This window comes from Capsella rubella, unplaced genomic scaffold (genome assembly GCF_000375325.1).
Source record: "Capsella rubella cultivar Monte Gargano unplaced genomic scaffold, Caprub1_0 scaffold_1, whole genome shotgun sequence".
NCBI lineage: Eukaryota > Viridiplantae > Streptophyta > Magnoliopsida > Brassicales > Brassicaceae > Capsella > Capsella rubella.
Window position 1 is genome coordinate 14237031 of NW_006238923.1, and position 13013 is coordinate 14250043.

Here is a 13013-nt window from a genome sequence, read left to right on the forward strand (position 1 = left end):
GGAAAGAATCCTCTAGCTGCTTGAACGATTCATCGCTCAAAACAGCTTTAACTTTCCAAATTAGTTTAAAATCCGTATGCTGTATTATTGATGCTTGAGAGAATGGTTCACTTCCATCTTCATATATACCGTTAGGTAATAGAAGATAATCAACCGGTTCACTACTCTCCATCTGTTTATTAACATCAAAAACCAAAATATTTTAACCCAAATGTTTAAAAACCTTTTAAAATGCTTATGAGACTACAACTTTTGATGCACAAACCATTTCTTACAAAGTTTTTATGATTTTCATTTTCTATAAGGTTTTCAAAATTGATTAAAGCCATCCCTGAACAATTGTAGTAAATATATGTTTAATCTCAATCGATCTCCAACAGTTAATCTCAATCGATCTCCAACAATTAATCTCAATCGATCTCCAACAGTAAATCTCAATCGATCTCCAACAATTAATCTCAATCAATCTCCAACAATTAATCTCAATCGATCTAAACAAGAACCCTAAATTGGCAAACCCTAAACAATTAACAAGTAAGAGATAACATAGGGCACTTACATGGCCAAGAGAGAGAAGACACGGCGAGGCGATTTTGTGTGACGACGAGGAGTCCTCAACCGATAACGACGCCGATGAGGAATGTGAGACAGAGAGGAGAGGAGTCCTCGAGAAACCAGAATCGAGAGAGAGAGAGGAGTCCGAGGCGGACAGAGACAGGATTCTCGCCGGAGTAGATGGAATCGGAGTTGTGATAGAGAGGAGAAGCAGGATTCTCGCCGGAGTCGAGCCGTCGAGAAAGAGATCGATTTCGTGAGAGAGAGAATTGTGAACCAAAGATTTTTTAGGTTTAACATAAACCAGGGCAAAATCGTCTTTTGGCATTAAAACAGGGGTAGTTTTAAAAATGCTCCCCTTGTAGGGGTATTTTTAAAAAGGGAACACCCAAAAGGGGTATTTTTAGAATTGTCCCTTAATTATTAGGCTGTTGAAACTTATAGCCTGTAATTAGAGTATAATGGTCTATTTTGTGTTACCATAAAATTAAAAGAAATGTAACCAAAGAGTCTCATTTATAAACTACGAACTTATCTCGAATTCAATCTTCAAAAAGAAATGAATCAATTGAATAAAATATATATTCAATATTTTAGTAAGTAGGTATGGTAAATATAGATTAAGTAATGGAAATTCAAATAGCTATTTGATTCCATTATTTAATCATAATTATTTGATTTTATTTATTTATTTGTAGCATACATTAACTTTTTAATTGTTTTGTGGATTGTCATTGTTATATTATCTGGAAAATATAATAATCATGTGATATGATTTCCTGAACTTTTAAAAAATTATTAAATACTAAATGCATATAAGTTAATATCCAGCGAGATTGGGTGGTCAATATATTATTAAATTGATGTTAATAATAATGAATGTTTATTTGACGATTTTATTTTCGGCCACATGCTATTTTGTGTTTTTATTTTGTTTCAAGAAAATATATGAATATCTCATTTCTAATCAAGATTTTTAATGTGAAAAGGAGATTGTATGTGGTATAAAATATTTATTCTATTGATTTTTGAAAACATATTTTTATTATTGATTTTATTTAAACATTTCAATTATTTATTTAAGATTTTATCATTTTTATCACATTATCAATTCTGTTGAATATTTCTCCATATTTTATGCTATTTTATAATATATAACAAATTTATTTTTCTTTTTATTTTTCCTGAAGTATCATTTAATATAAAATAATGATGATTTTTGTAAGGCTAAATAAATATATTATCATATCATAATAGTTATACAAAATAAAAGTAACATAAACCACTTGAATAAAACCATTAAACCAAATAAAAAATACTATAAATTAGATTTTATTAAATATTAAAGAATTTTTTAATCCACTTTTTTAGGAAAAAAAATAATATGATTTCCATAAATATAGATAGTTTCTGTTTTTTAATATTTATTTATTAAAATAATATTTGCCGTCTTTAATTCTGTTTGCCAACAGGTATAATTTTTATGAAATTATTTTTAATAATGAGTTCTGTTCGGAAACACTTTGTCCTTCCCAATTAATAGTATTAATGAGAAATTATTTTTATTTTGAAAAAAAGAAGCCATAAAACATATAATGTTTTGAAATGGAGAGGATAAAAAAGGAAACTAAACAACCGTGCAAATTACAAATAAAAAAAGACATAAAATAAAATATTTTTTTTTTTGAAAATAGAAAAAAGGAAACTAGTTAGAAATTCAAATCCTAACACTTACCTTGCCACCATTGGTTAAGATGTCCCTAACAAATTGCAAACTCTAGCCTTTCCTTGAACGTATTGGTGATAGACTGATAGTGAAAAAACTGACTCTGATATGTTGTAAAACCGGCAACAAAGAAGTAGCTTGAGTCTTGAGTTGCAAGTCACCATTCCCTTGATCCCCTTTGATGATATTGGTTTCTTGAGGTGCTCCAAGCTCGGTATAGTTGTTTCCTACTAATTCTCCACGCCTTGATTCCTTAAAGTACTTTCTTTCATATTCTTCATGTTCTATGACTGTGATGAGACTCTCAATTGACTTGTTAAACTCTTCCCTTAAGCTATTTGTTCTAGACCTCGTCTGTGGTGTATTATATCTCATGGTCGGTATGATGTTCTTTTCGCTAGTCTTGCAAGAAGAGCTTAGATAGATAGCTTATCATGACATTTTGAAAATGGGTAAATGTGAGATTCAAGTTTGCGGTGAGGTTTAAATGAATTGACTTGGCCATCTCTGTCACCAAAGTACACTTATCTTTTCGGTTAAAGGTTCTGAGAGAATTCCACAGTTAAGTGTGCTTATGCTGGAGTAGTCAAAGGATGTGTGACCTTCCGGGAAGTAGTTGTCGGAACTGTGTGAGTGAGGCCAAAACACAGGGAAAGATCATGTGGTGATTTGTAGGGTCTGTAAACAAGCCGGACGTAGCAAACTGACTGTCGGATATTGATGGGTTTATGGGCCTAGTGAGAGGACGTGAGGCCCATCAAGAGAGGTGGGCCCATAGGCTGGTGGTGAACATGGGGGCCACTAGAGATGGTGGTCGGGGCGTTACAGTAAACTTAAAACATTTATAATACCATTTTCGCCAATTCTTGTCGCCGCTGTTTTTAATTTAAGTAATTCAATTTAGTAACCAATAGTCATATATATAAATTAGTTTTAAAAAAAAAAATATTTGTAATAACTATATTTATTTGTTTTTATCCTGGACCGGAACCTATACATTTTCTCAGTCCCCAGACCAGAGCATGTTATATGGTCTTGTCCCAAATGCTATTCAAAGTGGCGACTTCTAGCCTTCTAGGCTTTTGCGAGAAATCTATACCAATTGAGCTATTTGCACTTGGTTATTTGTTATCTTTTTAAAAATTAAAATTTCTTAATCAGTCAAAAACATATTTTTTGGAAAAAGAAAAAAAAAGATTGGACCAAAATAAATCAAAAATCTATATATATATATATATATAATAGGAGATTTTTTTCTCCATTTAGGATGTTCACCTAAGCATCCACATAAGTAAAATAAATAAATTTAAAATATTTATTTAGTGCATATTATGTTGTTTCTAATTATTATAAATTATAGATAAAAAACGAAATTTACATAATTTTAACATAGAATTAGTTTTCAGGGTAATAAAGAAATTATTTTAAAAAATTAAATATGTAAACTTAATTAAATTTTAAAATAATTAAACCAAAATAATGACAATTATATTAGTAAGACTTATATGATTCACACTCTTAACATAAATTTAATTTTAAAAAATAATCTTAATTTAGAATTGTAGATGTGACAATGAGTTTAGAATTAAAGTAAAATTTAAATGTATGGTAGAATAATACAAGATTTTTGTAAAATGAAACATAAGGTCTAAGAAAAATATATTACATATTTTTTACTAACAATTTCAACTTAAGAAAAATAAAAGATTACTAAACTCAATAAGTAACGCCCGTGAACCGGTTCGGTCAAGTGTCGACCGACACCAATGAAGGTGTCGATCGACACAATAAGTTTTTGGTTCGATTGGTATGTTTTGATTGCAAAATTGATTGTGTTGGTTTTGTTAAACCCTAGGGCTCGTGTTTAAAAGTTAAAACTCGACCTTCCAGTGTTCATTTCCTTTGTCTTTTCCTGAAGAGAGTGAAAATTCCTAAAAATTCTGTGAGTTTCTAAAGAGTTTTGGGTGTTGTTCTTGTGAGTTTTAGCAAAAGGAAGGGAGGTTTCGTGGGTGTGGTGTTAGGAGAGTCATCGCTTCCTCTGATTTTGTTGTTTTCGTCATTGTTTATTGCGAGTTTCGATCGAAACTAGGAGGGTGTCGATCAACACCAGTCCTCAGCAGCGGCTGCGTTTATTTTATTTGATACTTGTGTTGATTGAATTACATGAATATGTTTGGTACTACTTGTGTGCATTGCCCAGTTGATGGGATGAGTACCTCACTAAGTATTTTTGGCAATACTTATGCATCTGTTGTTTGTGATGCTTGTTTAAGTAAGGTGTGACCGTGGAACCAAGGCAAGGAGTGAGGAATGATCTAGGCACTCGTTGGTTGTTGTGTTATTTATAACATTTTTTTAGGTTGCTAGTTCTAGAATATAGAAACATGGTAGGATTGCTATTGGTGCTGGGTAATCGTTTCATGGTTATTGGTTTTATTGGATTCGATTTATGAGTTGTTCTTCCACGATGTAACAACTTCCACGATGAGAAGGTTGTTAAAGGGTGAGGTCTTGGGTACGAGTGTCCCACAGGGCGGGTTGTTACAATCATCGATATTCTAAAATAGTAAATAAAAAATTATCACATTATTCATGAGTTCGACAGTAAAATATATAGAAAGTGATATGTAAGCCGTTAAAAATGATGATATGTAATTTGTGTAGGATATCTCAAAAGAAAGTTTACTTATTCTCATATGTTATATATCACTTAGAAAAATAAGTTTATTGTTTAATCATATATTTTTATCTTTTAAAATTTGAATCAACATAATATTGCTCAAAGATTTATATTGAAATAAAAATTTTAATTAAAATACCGCGCAACGCGTGGGTACAAAATCTAGTTATGTAAATGTGAGAGACAAGGTAATGTATGATACATCACTTCCTCAAAACAATTAGTAGAATCACTTGTTATATTTGAATCATTAATTAGACTAGACCGATAATATTTGATTTTGTGGATTATCTTGTCAATTACGTGAATGGATGCCACCAAGTATGGTCAATATTTTGAATGTCAACCCATGGATACATTTTGTGGGAAAATTGAGTGTCACCTCACAATATGTCTTTGTGTTGGAAAAAATAATAATTTCGATTAATTCTAACCATATTGTATAACTTAAAATATAATTTTATAAATTTGAAGTTTACAACACTATTAGAGCTTGGTGGACAAAGTCATTCAAACACAAACAAATCTTCCTATACTTTTTTGCTGCATTATGGATGTTTATTCAGTGCATGTAAACGTCCCAAGGTACAACAACTTCACATCTACGCTCGCAAGACCAAAGCATTTTCAATTTTTCCTTTTTAGCAATTTTATGTCATCAAATCCCAACAGTTGTTTCTGTTTAATTTTGGGCATATTTCTTGACTTATTCAAGAGTATAACTATTACATCAGTTATCCTCTTAATAGAGTATCTTTATAATTTAATTTGATTAAATAAATAAATATAAAATTATCAAAAATTTTAAACTAATGAGAAAGTCACACATGGCACTAATGTGTCTTTAGAAGAGTGTTCAAAGGTCTGTGAGTGGACACTTTTTTATTCTCTTTCCTCAATTTTTACTTTTCGATGCTATATTTTATTTAAAAGAAAACTAAATGCACCCTCTTATACATGAGATGGAGGTGGTCTTAGGCTTTCAAAGGAGAAATCGTATCAAGTAGAGTAAATCAAGCGGATCCGACAAATCTAGCAGAACAAAAGCAGATAGAGCAGATCTGGCGGTTCAACTGCGTATCATGTAATTTAAACTTTGTAAAATATTATTAATTGCTAAAGTGAAGAAAATTATTTTTTGAATAAATATTATATAGATTTTATGAATTTATATTTTTTTTTATTTTGAATTTATATCGTAAATTTTATTTTGAATAAAGGTATTATGGATAATATCTATGATAAAAATAAAAGATATTTTACGTTTTTGTTGGTTTAAAACATGAATAATATCATGTTTAATCCAAAAAGTGAAACATGTTTAATAATATTTTAAAACATGTTTTCAAAATTAATCATATTTTCTTACAAAAGTATCTCATTATAGATTTTGAATGAAGAGACAGAAAAGAACAGTTAACCAATGTATGTAGGTTTCCTGTTATCAAGACACCATTCATATTTATTTGTATTTTTAAAATAAAAGCAAAAAAGATATGGGGAGTTCAGTTTATTTTGTCCTTTTGGGATAAAGACATGACAAATGTTTTGCATGCGTCCATGCATATTTTCAAACTGTTCACCTGTGCTTTGTACAATTAAATTGTTAATTAGTAGTAAAATAATAATTCAAGCACTTTTTTCTTTTTTACTTTATAAAATACACTTTGTTCACTATTTACCAACACTCACACTCTTCTTCTTCTCTCGCGCGTTTTCTATCTTCAATTTATCAAAAAAGCGTTTTTTTATTAGAAATTACATACATTTTATATTTTCAATATACAAACATATTATTTTAACTATATGTTTTTTCATCTTTTCCAGTGAAAGGTATTTTCTATTTCACATCTAAAACCAATTTATATTTTATATTTACTATAACATATTTTTTTCTATTTACAGAATTCAAAATTATATTTACTCTAATATTGTTTCTCCCCGGATTGTTAGTTATATTGCTAGTTCTCCTAGAGTTTAAACTTCTCAATAATTTTGCTATGAATCTGGGTTTATATGGTTTACTGTTGGTTACATATTTTATCAACCAGCTAACAAATCTTATTTCTACCCGATTTCAAAATTGATCCTATCAAACCAGACCTTCAATTCCAAAATGGTTAATGAAATCCAAAACTAGTTCTCCCTGCTTCAAGAATATAGTCTCTCTCCTTAACCAAAATCAAAGCTTAATCATCTTCTTCTACTCGTGCTTTACAGATGAGACTTTTTGTGCTTCCAGCGAAGATTGGTGATGGTGTGTTTGAATCTAGCTGCGGTGGAGTTAATCTAATCAGAGCTTCTTCTTTCATGGCATCGGTTGCTTGTCGATATGGTGATTTAGTACAGTTTTGGATGCTAGTCGATATGGTGATATCAAATCTCCGAAGAACTCTCCTTCACCAAAACCAAATGTCGCCGTCTTCCTTAAGCAGCCGATGACTCTCTTGGGATTTGAACGGCCAGCTTGCTGCTCGTCCACCGAGCCCAACCAGACCTTCGATTCCAGTTTCTTCTTCTCCATTTATGCAATCAAACCTTCTATCGCTTCCTCCGTCATCAAGGAGAAAATCTTTGTTCCACTGATTCATCGAGCTTTTATGTGTGTTTTAAATAATTTACAGCTTAATATTTTATATGCATATGATCTGCATTGTTTGATCTAATTTACCATTCAAGCATATAATATATACTGCTCAGACTATGAATGAAAGCGTATCAGGTCGAGCAGAATACGCGGTCCAAATATATCAAGCAGAAGAAAAGCGGATCAAGGAGATTTAGGCTACAAATGGATAAAGCGTATCGAGCAATGCAGATCAAGCAGTTCAAGCAGAACAAAAGTGGATCAAGCAGATCTCGCGGTACAAGTGCAAATCAAGTGGTTAGAACGCTACAAAATATTTGCTGAATAGTGAAAACAAGTCAAATATGTACAGATTAAAAAAATTATTGACTTTATTGAATTTTTTTATATTTGAATATCATAATAATGATAAATCAAAATTGCTTTATTTTGAATTTTGATATCGTAAAATTTTATAGAGTTATTTACAGCAAAACCTACTTTTCAAGAAAGTATTAGCGAGAAAACCTACTTTCTAGGAGAGCTATACTTTTCTTCTTGATTTACAAAGTTGTGCTTTTGAAGAGGACCATTTTACCCTCCGTATCAATGTGTGACTGAGATATAAAGGTAGAAAAACATAAACATCTCTCCCTCATCTCTCGTTTCTCATTCTCTCTTCCTCTCTTTCCCACTTTTTCTTTTTCTTTCCCACTCTCTTCTTTTTTTCTCTTTTTTTTTTGTTGCTTTCATTTTAGATGGTAATTTTATGTATTTATTATTAAAATTATTTATTAGTTTTTATAGAATAAGTTATGATAATAACTTTTTTACATTTCTAGATGCATATTACTATATATTTGATGAATTAATTTTGTTATACAATATTCACATGTAGTTGAACATTTGTTTATGGATACATAGATGATCAATTACACTATAGTATATACATACTTATTTGTGTTTAATCATATAAAAAACATATCAAAAACTATTTCATCAAATAATTTAGGGTTAGATAAATGTCATAAACATTAAACCTTATACCTTAAACCTTAAAGTCTAAACCCTAAATCCTATACCTTAAACTATATCTCAAACCCTTAACCCCAAACCCCAAACCCTAAACCAAAACTCAAAACTCTAACCTTAAACAAACATGAATCTAAAACCTTAATCCTTATCCAACTAGTTTAACTCTAAAACCAAAACCATAATTAAATTCTAACCTCTAAACACCTTAATGAATATCCCAACATATGCATGCTATAGTAACCACATGGATAGATATGGTAAACTAAAATCATGTACATAGATATGATTAAAACATTACATCATAATCTCTTTTCATTTTAAACTACAATCATGTAGCGGTCAATTCTACATGTTTTAATTATACAAAAACATATCAAAACTCATTTCATCAAAAAATTTGTGGTTTGATAAATAAGTCATAAACCCTAAACCCTATACTTTAAACATTAAATTCTAAACCATAAATCCTATACCTTAAACCCAAAATCATATATCTCAAACCCTAAACCAAAACCTACAACTCTAACCTTAAACACTAAACTCTAAACATAGGACATGAATCTTAAACCTTAAGCTTTATCAAACTAAATTTAATTCTAAAACCAAAACCATAAATCATACATTACATCCTAACCTCTAAACAATTTAATGAACATCCCAACATATCCATGCTATATTAACCACATGGATAGATATGGTAAATTTTTCTAGGTGAAACGAGAAGGGGGTTGTAACGCCCGTGTTCTAAAAATTAATAGGAGACTTGAATGTGTATAAGAATTAGGGTGGAGTCGGTTTAATTCCGGTTGATTTCCTAAACTGTTCGATTTGTTTAATTGAATCAAAGGAGGTTTAATTAAAGTCGGTTTAGGTAAATTCTGGTTTAATCAGAATTAAACCAAAAACCCTAGTTTTATAAAGAACGCTTCTTCTCTCTTTTGTTTTGTGGCTGTTGTTTCTGAGAGTTGAGTTGAGAAAAAGAGAAGGAGAAGTTTACTTGTGAGAAGGAGAGTGTTAGCTTTGCTTTGATGTTTAAGGTGAGAGAAGCAGATTCGTCACGTCCTGGTAGAATAGAGTTACGACGTATCAAATCTTATCGAAAGGTAATGAATTTAGGTAGGTTTGTTCTTAAGGCGTGTACGTTGATTCTCCTTTTTACAGAAGTGAATTCGGATTAATACTCAGTGAGTTATATGCAGTTTGGTGAGACGCGTTTTCTCTGTTGCGAACTGGGATCAGCGGAGTTTGTAAGTGCGATCGTGGTTTCATCGTTTCTCCGCTCGGCACCAAATTTTGTGGGGAGTTTCATGACGTCTAGATCTTGCTTTTCACCATTGGGATTAAGAAGTTAACGATTGGTTTATGTTTTAGGGTTTCGTTTCTGCGGCTGTAGGTTTTCTGGTGTTTCTGTCCTTTTGGTTCTTAGAGATTTTTGTTTGTGTGGTTTGTTGTAGGGCGTTGTTTGGCTGTTGCAGTTGCGAGGAGAGTCTTTCTTGGTTGTTTTTGTAATTCAAATCACCTTGTTAAGGTGAGTGCGTGACCATGAGCTTTATCTAAGCGATTGGGATTGAGTGACTTGTTGTGTGATGATTTGTAGGTGAACTGGATAGGTAAAAGCAAAGTGTGATCCGTGGAATCATGGCGAGAAGAGGAGGATGATCTAGGCACTCATTGGTGTTTTAGATTATTGTTGGATTTGTTAGGGTGTTAGAATGGAATTTAGAAACATGTTAGATGATCATGTTTTGGAATAATGTTTGGTTGAACTTGTTGGTTTAATGGAATTGTTTTATTGGATTTTTGGTTAAGTCTTCCGCTGGTTAATATTGTTGGTTTACTTTAACGAGATTGTTTGGTTTAATTGATTTAAATTATTATGGCCGGTTTAGCTGGTTCGAATTAATTGGGTTAATCCGGTTTGCATGTTTAAAAGAAAAAAAATGGGATGGGTTCTTTCAGGGGGATCAAGTTGATGACCGATTTCTTTATCTTTGTCCATAAAAGCAAGTCCACACATTATTGAAATTTGCATTATGTATGGTTTATCATGAATTCAATATTATAGTTTACAATTTCAGTAAAACATGTAAGAGATATTAACACATGAAAAAATACATGAGGTAATATCTTAAAACGAGTAAAAACTAAATATCATCCTCTTGAAGTATATATCTCTTCTTCTTATACCATTTTGGTGTTTGCCTTTCTCTACAATATGGTGGTTGTGTCAAGGTGACTTTGATGTGTTAGTGTTATCGATGAGGCAATATTCACATGTTCACAAATTCTCGTTGTCCACGACGTACAACAATTCTCATGTAGCAGTCAATTCTTATGAAACAGAAATTCTCAGAGAACAGCTTCGAGAAATAAAGAAGGAGAAAGAGAACCTCGACAATAGCTGTAGTGTATAGAGAGAGAGACCAAAAGTGAAGAAAAGTGACAGATTTTTTAATTTTTGCTATAATTATATAATAATAATAAGATAAAGAAGTTAGAAAAATAAGAGGAAAGAAATGAGTAAGAGATTTTGAAGGGGTTGATAGTCATTTACTTAGGAAAAAGTATAGAGATAGTAAGAAGTAGGTTTTTTGGTGAATAGTGAGATAAAAGTATGTCTACATGCAATTTATTCAATTTTAAACATGTAATGCATTGAATTCAAAATATTTATCTAATATAATAACATTATGTTGCAATATATGTGGCGTATAATAATCATTAAACTTGTAGACTATGATAAATAAATAAATAAATATTTCATTAAATATTAAATATTTATAAGAAAGCTTTGAATAGTGGAGCAAAAATAATATTATTAGAATAATTTTGTGATTTAGAAACTATATGTTAAAATATTTATGTGTTTTATTATTAAAGCATTATTTATTAGTTAAATATTGGATAAAAAAGCAGTCCAGACTTGATACACATAAAAAAATGAAGCGTTCTACTGTTGCATGCAGAATATAACTTTTACTTTGTAAATATGATCTCATTGCAATCTATCCTTCATTTTTTTCTTGTTTTTTTAAAAAAATCATTTACATGTTAATGGAAAAAATATGCGGTTCTCTCATTATGTATACATACTACCTTTTTCTGCCACTCCATTCAAGGCCTTAGCGTATCAAATGAAGATCAAATAATTAGAATGCTTTAAATATATATTGAATGGTGATAGTGGATCAAATATTTATAGGGCGATTTCTAAACACATTAAACACACACAAATTTGGAGAAGTCGTGCTTGGATTTCACTCGCGGCCGATTTCTCTCTCAAATTTCTTCTTCTTCTGAGCACGATCTCTTGCGCCATTTATGGGGTTCTCCGGTTATTTCGGCGATGATGAGGAACCGTGGTCCATGGTTCTTAATTTGTGAATTGCTGCACCTTCTCGAGGTTTCTATCTCTGAAAAAATCAAGGGAGCAATTGAGGGGAGAAGCTTCCATGCGATATTGACAGTATGAGCTATACCGTTGGTGTATTGATACGGAGTAGAAGAGGGAGACTTCATAACAAGGATCGAGAGAGAAGATAGTTAGATTTGGAAATTGAAGATTCTGGAGGCTTTAAGGGGTCGTTGCTCGATGGGGGAAGTCGACTCCGAAACGGTGAAGCTAAGCCACCGTCAATGGTTTCCTTATCTACTCCCTACTGTTTATCACTCCCATGTCTGAGGATGGAATTTTCTTTACAATGGTAAGCTCGGTTTTTTTTCTTCATCCTCTTCTCGGCTCTACGATGGTGGAATGGTGATGGATCCTTAGTCACCTTCTCCATTTAGCTCACGTCGTTCAGGCTTACCGATGGTCCTGTTCCAGCGAGTATCTGCAGATGTTTGACGGCGGCTTCAATCGTGATTAGGGCTTTCTTTGCAACCGGTTAAATTTGGTTTTGTTTCACGATTGAAGATTAGGGTTTTCTTTGCAACCGGTTAAATTCAGTTTTGTTTTGATAATTTCGTTTGCTTTGGTGCATGCGGATTGGAGCCTTGTTTGAATTGTATAGACCTAAATCTAGAAATAGCCATTTGGACCTTATTTATAAAATTTGCATACGCTTTTACAAACAAAATAAAAAATTATAGTCTATATATATATATATATAAAAATTTTTTTTCAAAATTACAAAGAAAAGATTTAAAATAAATAATTTAAATTCATTATTAATATAATGTCAAAATAGTTTATTTATAATTTTTAATTTCTTACCCTATAAATGTTTTTTTTTTGTAAAAGGGTTTGCAAATTTATAATGTTCTTATGTTTTTTATACAGTAAAACTTGAAAATAAAATTTGTAATATTAGTAATTATTTTTAGAACTACGCTATGTTTATTTTCTGTTGACTGATAAAGACAAGAGCAATCTGTCCGTTTTGGCACAAGAACTTTTCTTCCCTTGCCTTCCATTCATACCCTTAATCAGCATAATTTGCATTTGTCCA